The following is a 9,242-nucleotide window of genomic DNA, read 5'->3' on the forward strand; positions in this document are numbered from 1 at the left end:
GCGGGCCTGAGAATTCATAGCTACGACCCTGAGCCTTCAGTCACAGCTCCTGCAACATAATTTTACAGAACAGAAACGGGACAGCCATGTACAGTTATGTCCCATTTTCGTTTTAAAGCATTCACGTAACTTTTTTGTGCTCTTGAATATACCCCAAAACTTCTCTAGCAAGGGCCATTGATGTAGTTGGTCTGTTTTTAGGCATTAAGCTGATGCTCTTATCCAGAGGGATGGGAGCAAACAAATGAGGACGAACAAAGAAAAGGCCGAGATTCATAAATCACATGCATCCCTAGTAGTGGTTCATGAGAAGTGCAATGGTTGGGGCGTAACCCCCGGCGACAGGTAACTCTTTGTCACTAGAACTGAAATATGGAAGGGAAGGTAGAGAAAGATTTTTATTTTTTTTTGTATTACTATGGGGAAAGAGATGCTGATTGCTGTCCCGCGGGTATTTTCACAAACAGAGGCGGTCCTTTTGTGTGCATTGGGGAGAGGTATGTGTGCCTGTGGTGAATCTTTCTGTTTCTTTGAATCTTCAGCAATTTGCAGAATCGGATCTCAGTCTCACTTTTGCTTCCTCTTAATCAGCACATGACCAACTGGCTTGCGGTCTGCAGGGTTCACACAACGTGACCTGACGTTGAGAATACTTTATATGACTCCATTATTCAGTAATGTTAACTAATGCATTAATTGCCATAAACAAAGCATTGAACCAATGATTTTAGCATTAATGATGGTCATGTTCATCGAATAATCAATTAGTTAACCACCTCATCCCTACAACATTAATTAAGGCAAAAACATGACCCACTCCTCAACTTTTGCATTAATGAAACCAACATGTTATGGTAACATTATTATACTGTAGACTGCTATTAGAATGATTAATTAATGTACACTACTGTTGTTGATGTTTTATAGCAGTCTGCAGTGTAATAATGTTACCATGACATGTTGGTTTCATCAATGTACACTACTATTGTTGATGTTTTACAGATGTATTGATTTATGACTGCTTGATTGATTAATGCTAATGAACACTTTTAAAGTTAATTCATGCTGTTCTAGTGCTACTGAAGGGACAGTGAAAATGCAGTCAGCACCCAGCTCAGGAACACAGGGGACATAATAGCCAAGCATCAACACCATATCAGTTGTCTACCAGGGTCTTTAGCCCAAGTCCTTTAAGTGAACACAGCATGATGGGAAAAGGTCTATATGGCAAGTGCACAGGACCTCAGCTCTCAACGGGACTCAAACCCTGTGAGAATCAGCAGGGACAAGGAACTGCACCTAGATTGCTCTGGTTAAAGAATGTCTAAACGGTTGTACATAAATGTTCAAACTGCTGCTCGTTGCAGGTTACACCTTCTATGCATGCAGAAAGTGCATCTTAAAGAATTTTTGTATGTGAATCAGACTTTCCGGTGTGAGGAGTTCAAAATTCACTGTTTTGTTCAACACGGGAAACAGAGGCTCTCCTGAAAACACTGTGTGGAATTATTATACAACAAGTAGTGCTCTTCTCTTCAAGCATGGACGTTTGAGACACAAAGGCAATCGCTCTCGCCCCTTTCATTAATTGGTACCGAACGCCACTTGGTGTGGCTGCCATATTTCATCTGGGCATATTTTGGGGGGAATTGCCCCCTTGAGGCAAGGGAATGGAACATCAAAAAGAAAGCATAAAACTGCAACCCAGGCGCACCCTTTGCCCACACATAGCACATCCTCGTCTCTGCGCAGTCTCTGGCCCTGACCTCATTAACACCTGCCCTGCGCGTGCAGCTCGGACACACAGGCACCCTGTCAACAACGCAGCCACCTTTTTTTTGTTCTGTTTTTCTGTCTTCGGGCGTGAGAGCTCTTGATCGGAAAAATCCCCGGCCGTTTTGCAGTGTTCGTTGGTCGTGCCTACTCTCGCTCTGAGAAAGAAATTTTTTTTCTCAACTCCACCCTTGGATGAGGAAAGAGGAATTAACACTTTTCTGTTTTTTTTTCATTTCAGCTCTGCAAATTCCCCCGACCCCCCCCATCCCCCCCCACCCCCCCAACTGAGAAAAGATTCGTTTTTGGTTTGACCTTTTATCTGCTACATACTGTTCTTGTCTTGGGAATGAAAATAGCCACCATTCCATCTCTGAAACCCCCTCCCACTGAATCAATGAAGGGAGGGGGAAGCACAAGTCTTTCCAAAGTGTCCTTCTGCTGGCCACCGCTTCTCTTTCGGAACCTCTCGGCCATGTCAGGGGACAGAGGTTGCACTTCACGCACGGCTGGCGTGAGAAAAGTTGCTTTTTTTTTTTTTCTTTTTGCGTGGCGAGGCAGGTACGTCCCAGCCACGCTGTCACCTCCAGCGGGGTGGCTGCTCTCCTACGGCCATGGATATGGAGGTGTAGCCACGGTTGAATGCTTCCCTCTAGAGGCAGCCGTTGAAAATATCAGTATGAGGGAAGTAAAGAGAAACATGAGCCCATTGACTGTTGCTGCGGCAACACAAATAAGAAGCGATGCACATTCCAGGCCCAAAGATTATAGGCGTCCCAGCTGAGGAACCTCGTGTGATCAGATCTGGCAGGAGGATTTCCACCCAGAAGTCAATCTTTCACATAACCTCGCCTGAAAAGGTAACGTCAAATACATTGATTGGTGTGTACTTCCCCAGTTCGGTAGCTGCACTTCATACTAATGACAAATGCAGATAACACATCCAATGAAACATTAAGGCCCTTAGAAGCAGCAAGTCTGACTCACAGTAGAATTTTCTCACAGAACAAGTACACTAGTCCACAGCACGTGGCTCCTCATAAGGTCAAACATAAAAACTGGGTTATCCCACACTGTTAAAAAACCACATCAAAGCTGTTGGGTGAGACCGTATATCTGACATTTGATATCTGTAATACACTGAACATGAGATGAGTCAAATTTACTTAGCTTCATTGTTGCTGGCATATAGTTAGCTCTATCAGTGTCATTGTGCCGGTTCATCGAAAACTTGGGGATTAATTAAAAAAGAAAAAATTATAGAGCCTAAGATTTTAATGAATCATAATAAGATCAACGGAACTCTTCTGGGTGCTCCTTTAAAAGTTGTTCAGGCATTCTTGTTGCATCCCTACATGTGTTATTTTGATATTGTCATGCTCGAAAAACACAAAACATGCCAAGAGAGTTCTCCTTCAGGTGTCTGAAATTGAAACCCACTGCATAAGGAAGAGCCTCCCAGCACAGAATCTTTCATAGCAGTATTTTCAAATAGGAAGACCTTAGAACCACAGAGTATATTGTGTTTTATAGTGAATGCTGCCTTCTTGAATTTGCTAATCTCCAGTTGAACAGGATAAAGATTTCTACAGCCAATGAATCACAACCTTGCCCCCACATTAGGCCCACAGACACTGAGCATCTACGCTCAGGACATGAGTGTTCTGAGAGATCCATCCTCCCCAAATTAAACACCATAGCGGACATGGGTTAAGAAGAGATACTTTAGTTAATCCAGCCACTAATCTGGTCTCCCACAAATCCACTGGTGCTGGTGTTCTGCTTGGTTAATGAGGAGGGACGCCCTCTGCTGGCCATACAACATAACTACTCATAGAAATGCAGCTTCCTCTATAGATGTCCTATCCAAGCATTCTGGGTCCTATTTGACTCGGCAGATTTACACTCCTGCTTCAGTATTTTTAATTTTTTTAAAATTATGAGTGTTTTCTTAAGTATTCAGACTTGCTTTACTCACATGCTTATCTTCATTTGTTGGGAGGTGCTTCCTTGTGTGCGCTGGAACATGTAAATTGGCTCTGTTTAAGCACCATAGGTGGACAAAAAAAACCTGGCACCGGACTTTCAATTACACTGCCTACCTAGCATCTCCAACTCCCCTAAATACCAATAAGGCAAAAATAAAATATACATATAATGTATACATATATATAACTATTAAATAAAATCACTCTTGAACTCAATAGTTTTTTTTGCACATTCACATTAAAATGTCACTGTAAGTCATCAATGCAAAGCTGAGAATATTTCTTATTTGAATTAAAAAACGAATATAATACTTTGCAATAAAACAACAGCAAATAGTACTTCTGGTGCATAGTGAGACAGTGTCTGGGATCGATTTCAATTGACCCAATTGAAACAGTAGCCCCTCATTGTGTTAAAAATACTCCATTTATGTGTTGAGTTACAGCTCATATTTTGTGCTCATTTGACTAAGGTGAGAGGAGTGCATTCTGCTGCCTCTCCAAGTGCCAGAAGTAGACTAGAGTTTTTTTGGGTAAACTGGTTATTTAAATAATTAACCTGAAAGCCTCTCAGAAAAAGGCATGTTCTTTCTCCTTTACATTTCAAATGGGCAAATGTGTCAGTTATTGTCAGATAATCTTTGATCCAAACCCCATAGCCGGCCACACCTTTGAACGCATACCTGACTCCCCTTCACTTGGGCACCATTTAAGCCCCCAGCTCTAATTTTGCTTAAACTGCTGAGGTGTGAAATTTGGGAATTAAGCTGACTTTACGCCCGGTTATCTCAAGCCTGACACCCCGTCCTGAAAGCCTGCCTTTGAGCTCTCACACACTCCACGTCAGCGAGGGCTCAGCGTCGCCCCGTGTAAGCAGTCGGTCAGTGTCGGAGGGCCTGACATCACCTTTATTGAATCATTAAAGAGCCCTACTCTGAAGTGGGTATCTCCTTGATGTTCTGGACAAAGACCAATTACTGTCAGGTGTCAACACTATAGATGAATGGCTTTGATTCTGTCAAATCAACAAAAGTAAAGAGCAGAGATCATCCTAGGATAGAACAAATTTAATGTTGGCAAAACAATTGCTTAGCCGAACAGAACAGCTATGAGATCACATTTTTCTGCGTTTTTTTATTTTTTATTTTTTTGTTTGTTTACTGTGACAGTGGATATGTGATCACCAAAAACTGACCGAAGATGGGAAAACAATGCCGCCAAGTATGCCGAATCTTAATATCTGCTGTGACATGCAGAGGGTAGGGTTAAAATTTGGCATAAACAGCATGAATCCATGAATCCATCCCTGTTTTGTGTCAACAATGTAGGCTGGTGGTGATTGTGCAATAGTGTGGGGAATGCATTCTAGGCACACATTAGGCCCTTAAAACCAATTTGAAGAGCATTGCATACCTGTTGGTGACCATGTGCATCCCTTTATGGCCACAGTCTACCCTTTATCAGAAAGCGATGCCAGCCTGGCTGCCAGCCAACAGAGTAAGATAAAATGCAAAATCCTGAAAAGAATTCAAGGTGCACATTCTGAATCTGTCATCTTCAGCATAGGCTATTATTAGAATGCTCAAGCATTCATTGAAGTTATCGCTTTTGATGTAGCCTATTTAGGCTAATTTAAATAAAGATATTTATTCCATTTGAAGCTTCATAAGGACCTGTTATTACCAGCGACATGATCTGGGATGGACGAAGGGGAGGTCACGGTGTCATCTTGGCCATTATTCAAGACCATGCACAAGGTCATAGGGCACAGGACCAACATCCAACCATTCAATGTAGTGGCTTCTGCTCCATCACAATCAAGAGACACCACCAGCTCTATACTGCCACCTATGGGCCAGACAGAGGAGGTGGGGACCCGATTCCAGCCACAACCTCAGGGGCATTCAGCAGGGGGAACCTTCTGTCATAATGTAGCTTTCGTGAGTAAATGATTCCCCAAAACATAAAAAAATAATATCTTTTTAAAAAAGTTAACCACTTATTTATTAAAATCCTGGGCTTGCAATTAATGAATTGCAAATTGGAATGGAAATCAGCATGTACAGTGGTACCCCAGTACAGACTTTGAGAATCACAGAGCTGGATTGACACATCTCAAAAGAGGAAGAGGAAGAACAGTAGGGACTGTGCTCTGGATGTTATCCAAGAATACACAGAGAGGCAACATGAAGGGATGAAGATGTCAATATGGGAGGGAAAGAGGCAGGCACGCCTGGACTCCCTCATTAACAGAATGCTGGATCTCTTCTAAAAAAATGGTTGATAAGCATTTAGAAAATATATAGATTTTGTTTGTCAAATATTTGTCAGATGTTTCTATTTTTCTTTAGAACAATACTAACGGGTGGCAAATGCAACAGTATGCCTACAGCAACAAGTTTTGTTCTTAAATAAATTAAACGTAGTCAAATGCAGATTTTAAAAAATGCATTTGTTTAATGGGTGTATTAAACTACAGCACAAGCCAGGATTTCAAGATTTCCTTTTTGTAATTGTAACCCCTGGGTCCGATGCCCCCAGGGTAAGAGTTTCTCTCACAATGGTTCCCCCTTTGGACTGTAACTTTTCTTATACTGGACTCTGACCATCAGATTCCATTAACACTATTCCCACAATAGTGGGAAATCAACCTACATTCATGTTACTAGGCACATTAGCAATTTATATAAGGTTTTGACTACCTTCACAGCTCCAATTTCAAAATAAACTCCAAATCCAAATACCTTGAATAATCCAAGTGTTTTTTTAAATCTATGAGGGCTTTTTTGCCTGCTACAGAATAACAGAATATGTTATTGATAGATGACAGAATAATTTATTGCTTTGGTCATAAAGTATGCTTTTAAGCAGTTGAAAATCTTCAGTCTGCTTTTAATTATTTGCAGCGTGAACTGGTTAATATCAAGCTTGTGCTAAATAAATCTAAAAGAAAATGCTTGTTATTCCCAAAGACAAGAAATAATGAAAACACTAACCTGATAATTCATATATCAAGTGGTGCTAACATAGAGAAAGTCTCTGCATATAAACATCTAGGCATTTGTCTTGACACCAAATTCACTTTTCAAACTCACAGTGACAATCTGGTGAAAAAAAATTTAAGAATGAAGCCTGGTTTCCTGAACAGGAACAAGTCTTGTTTTGCTACGGGTTGTAGTCAGAGGATTGTTGAGGCAACATTTCTCTCTGTCCGGGGATGTTATATATAGGCATGTGCCTGTCTCACATTTGAGGTTACTGGAGGTTACTTTAATTTATTTCATTTATTTTATTCAGTTTTTTCATTAGTATTTGAAGTTACTTCATGTTTAGTTTTTTTAAATTTCATTTTAAATGTTTATTTATTTTACTTGGACTACTTATGATCCTTTCGAATTGTTGTGTTTTATGTGTACATTCAGCACACTGGTAAAATAGGGTGCCTGCTCTCAGTGTGGCTGAGTTTAAATAAAGAAAAATGGGGGAAAAAATGAAATATTTATAATTTCATTCAACACAATTAAAACAGAAAAATATCATAGTCTACTGAAAATAATGTTTATTCCAAAATCAGACTAAAATCAGTTGGGTGACAAAAACTACAAACATAATAAATATGCTCCAGCTTCCCATACACCTTAGACCCTGTCACCTTTTTCTATAGTTTTGTAAAGAATCCTGTTCCATCAGAGGACCGGGAGCATCCACAGGTGAAGGAACCTGAGCAGGTAGCCTCTCACTGGCCCTTTCCATCCGAACACCTTTCACACCTGCAGCTGAGGCGGATGTGGTGATGCAGGTGCAGCAGCGTCTCCCTTCCCTGGTTAGGATTCAGTGGCAGCTCCATGCACATGCGGACATATACAGGATGACATCAATGCAAAACGTGATCACATGTTAATGCCTGAATAGCAATGTCAGACATATAATAGCGCGTGCTGATTAAGGATCATTTTCTTTCCAAAGACTGATTTTAAAAGAAATACGTAATAGGAAATAGGTTCATAGATAGCCGAGTATGGAGCTTTTGCAGAACCAGTAAGACTTTAAGCAGTAGTCATCACACCAAATTAAAATGACAAAATTATTCATTATCGGCCATGATGCACGTTTTGTCTAATTAGGCCTGCCTCTTGCTGTCTTTGCCTTCTTTTACATCTCAATTATAAATTCACTAACACAAATAGAATCTAATGCTCCCATTTACAAACACACACACCCACACACACGCACACACACACACACACACACACACACCACCCATGCACCCACACAGACACACACACCCACACACACATAGAGTGCACACAAGTGCAGTGGACACATGCACACTCTTACATGTGATCATATGTGTGTCTTTATATTATGGACCTGTAAATCACATTTTCATTATTATTATTCTTTTTCTTTAAGGGTTGTGTTCAGGGATAATCCACCATCTGGTGTTACTTTCTGTATCTCCACACATCGCGCGCACATACACACACGCCACATGCAGGCGAATAGGTCACAGGTTCAATTCCCGGGTAGGACACCGCCGTTGTACCGTTGCACAAAGCACTTAACCTGCATTGCTCCAGTATATATGCAGCTGTAAAAATGGATGTTATTTAAATGCTATATAAAAATTGTGTAAGTCGCTCTGGATAAGAGAGTCTGCTGAATGCCCGTAATGTAATGTAATATCCACACGGCACACACACTAACCGGTTCAGGAGAAAAGAGTGTTTCTTGTCATAAGGAAGGACTGCGATGTAGCTGTGACACAGCACTTTCAAAAGACAGACCTGCAATGCAGACAACGTCAGAAGGGGGGAATTTAATGCATCTTCCATTTACATTCTTTCTTTTTGTCACAAAACCTGTTTGAGTTGCCCTGGTTTTAAAGTGCCGTCGCGACACTGCATTTTTATGGACAGGAAACTATGCTGAAGTAGACAAGGGGATAAGAGATAATAGATTATCACCCACATGTTCATAACAAACCCGTTGATCACGTTCGGCATGACATCTGGAGTACTTGTCTCAGTGGAAGTCATAGAGAAGCAAGACACATTTATTTGGAAACATGGCGGAAAGTACAAAATGAACTATTAAATATATCTGATAGCATTGACACTAAGAACGCCAAAAGTTTCAAAGGTAAACTAAACACATTTCCACCTATATTTTAGATTTTTAGGCTACAATAAAAGCTTGATTCAAGCCAGAGATATAACACTTATCAAGTCACTTCATAGCATACAGTGATCCCCGTAGAAAGCCACGGTGTGGACGATAGCCCGATGCCTACTTGCTTACTTTATAGCTATAACTGGTTTAAATGATTTTTATATCCATCGGATTGGTGCCCGTGAAAACGGAATTAAGTTTTTTTCGTGTTTTATGGCTGATGCTGGGCGTCCGGTATTTATAAGTTAGCAGTCACCGGAACCGGTCCCGCAGGTGGAGTGGTACTATGCCGTATCCCGCGTGACAGAG

Source organism: Anguilla rostrata, chromosome 12, assembly GCF_018555375.3.
Source record: "Anguilla rostrata isolate EN2019 chromosome 12, ASM1855537v3, whole genome shotgun sequence".
NCBI classification, from domain to species: domain Eukaryota; kingdom Metazoa; phylum Chordata; class Actinopteri; order Anguilliformes; family Anguillidae; genus Anguilla; species Anguilla rostrata.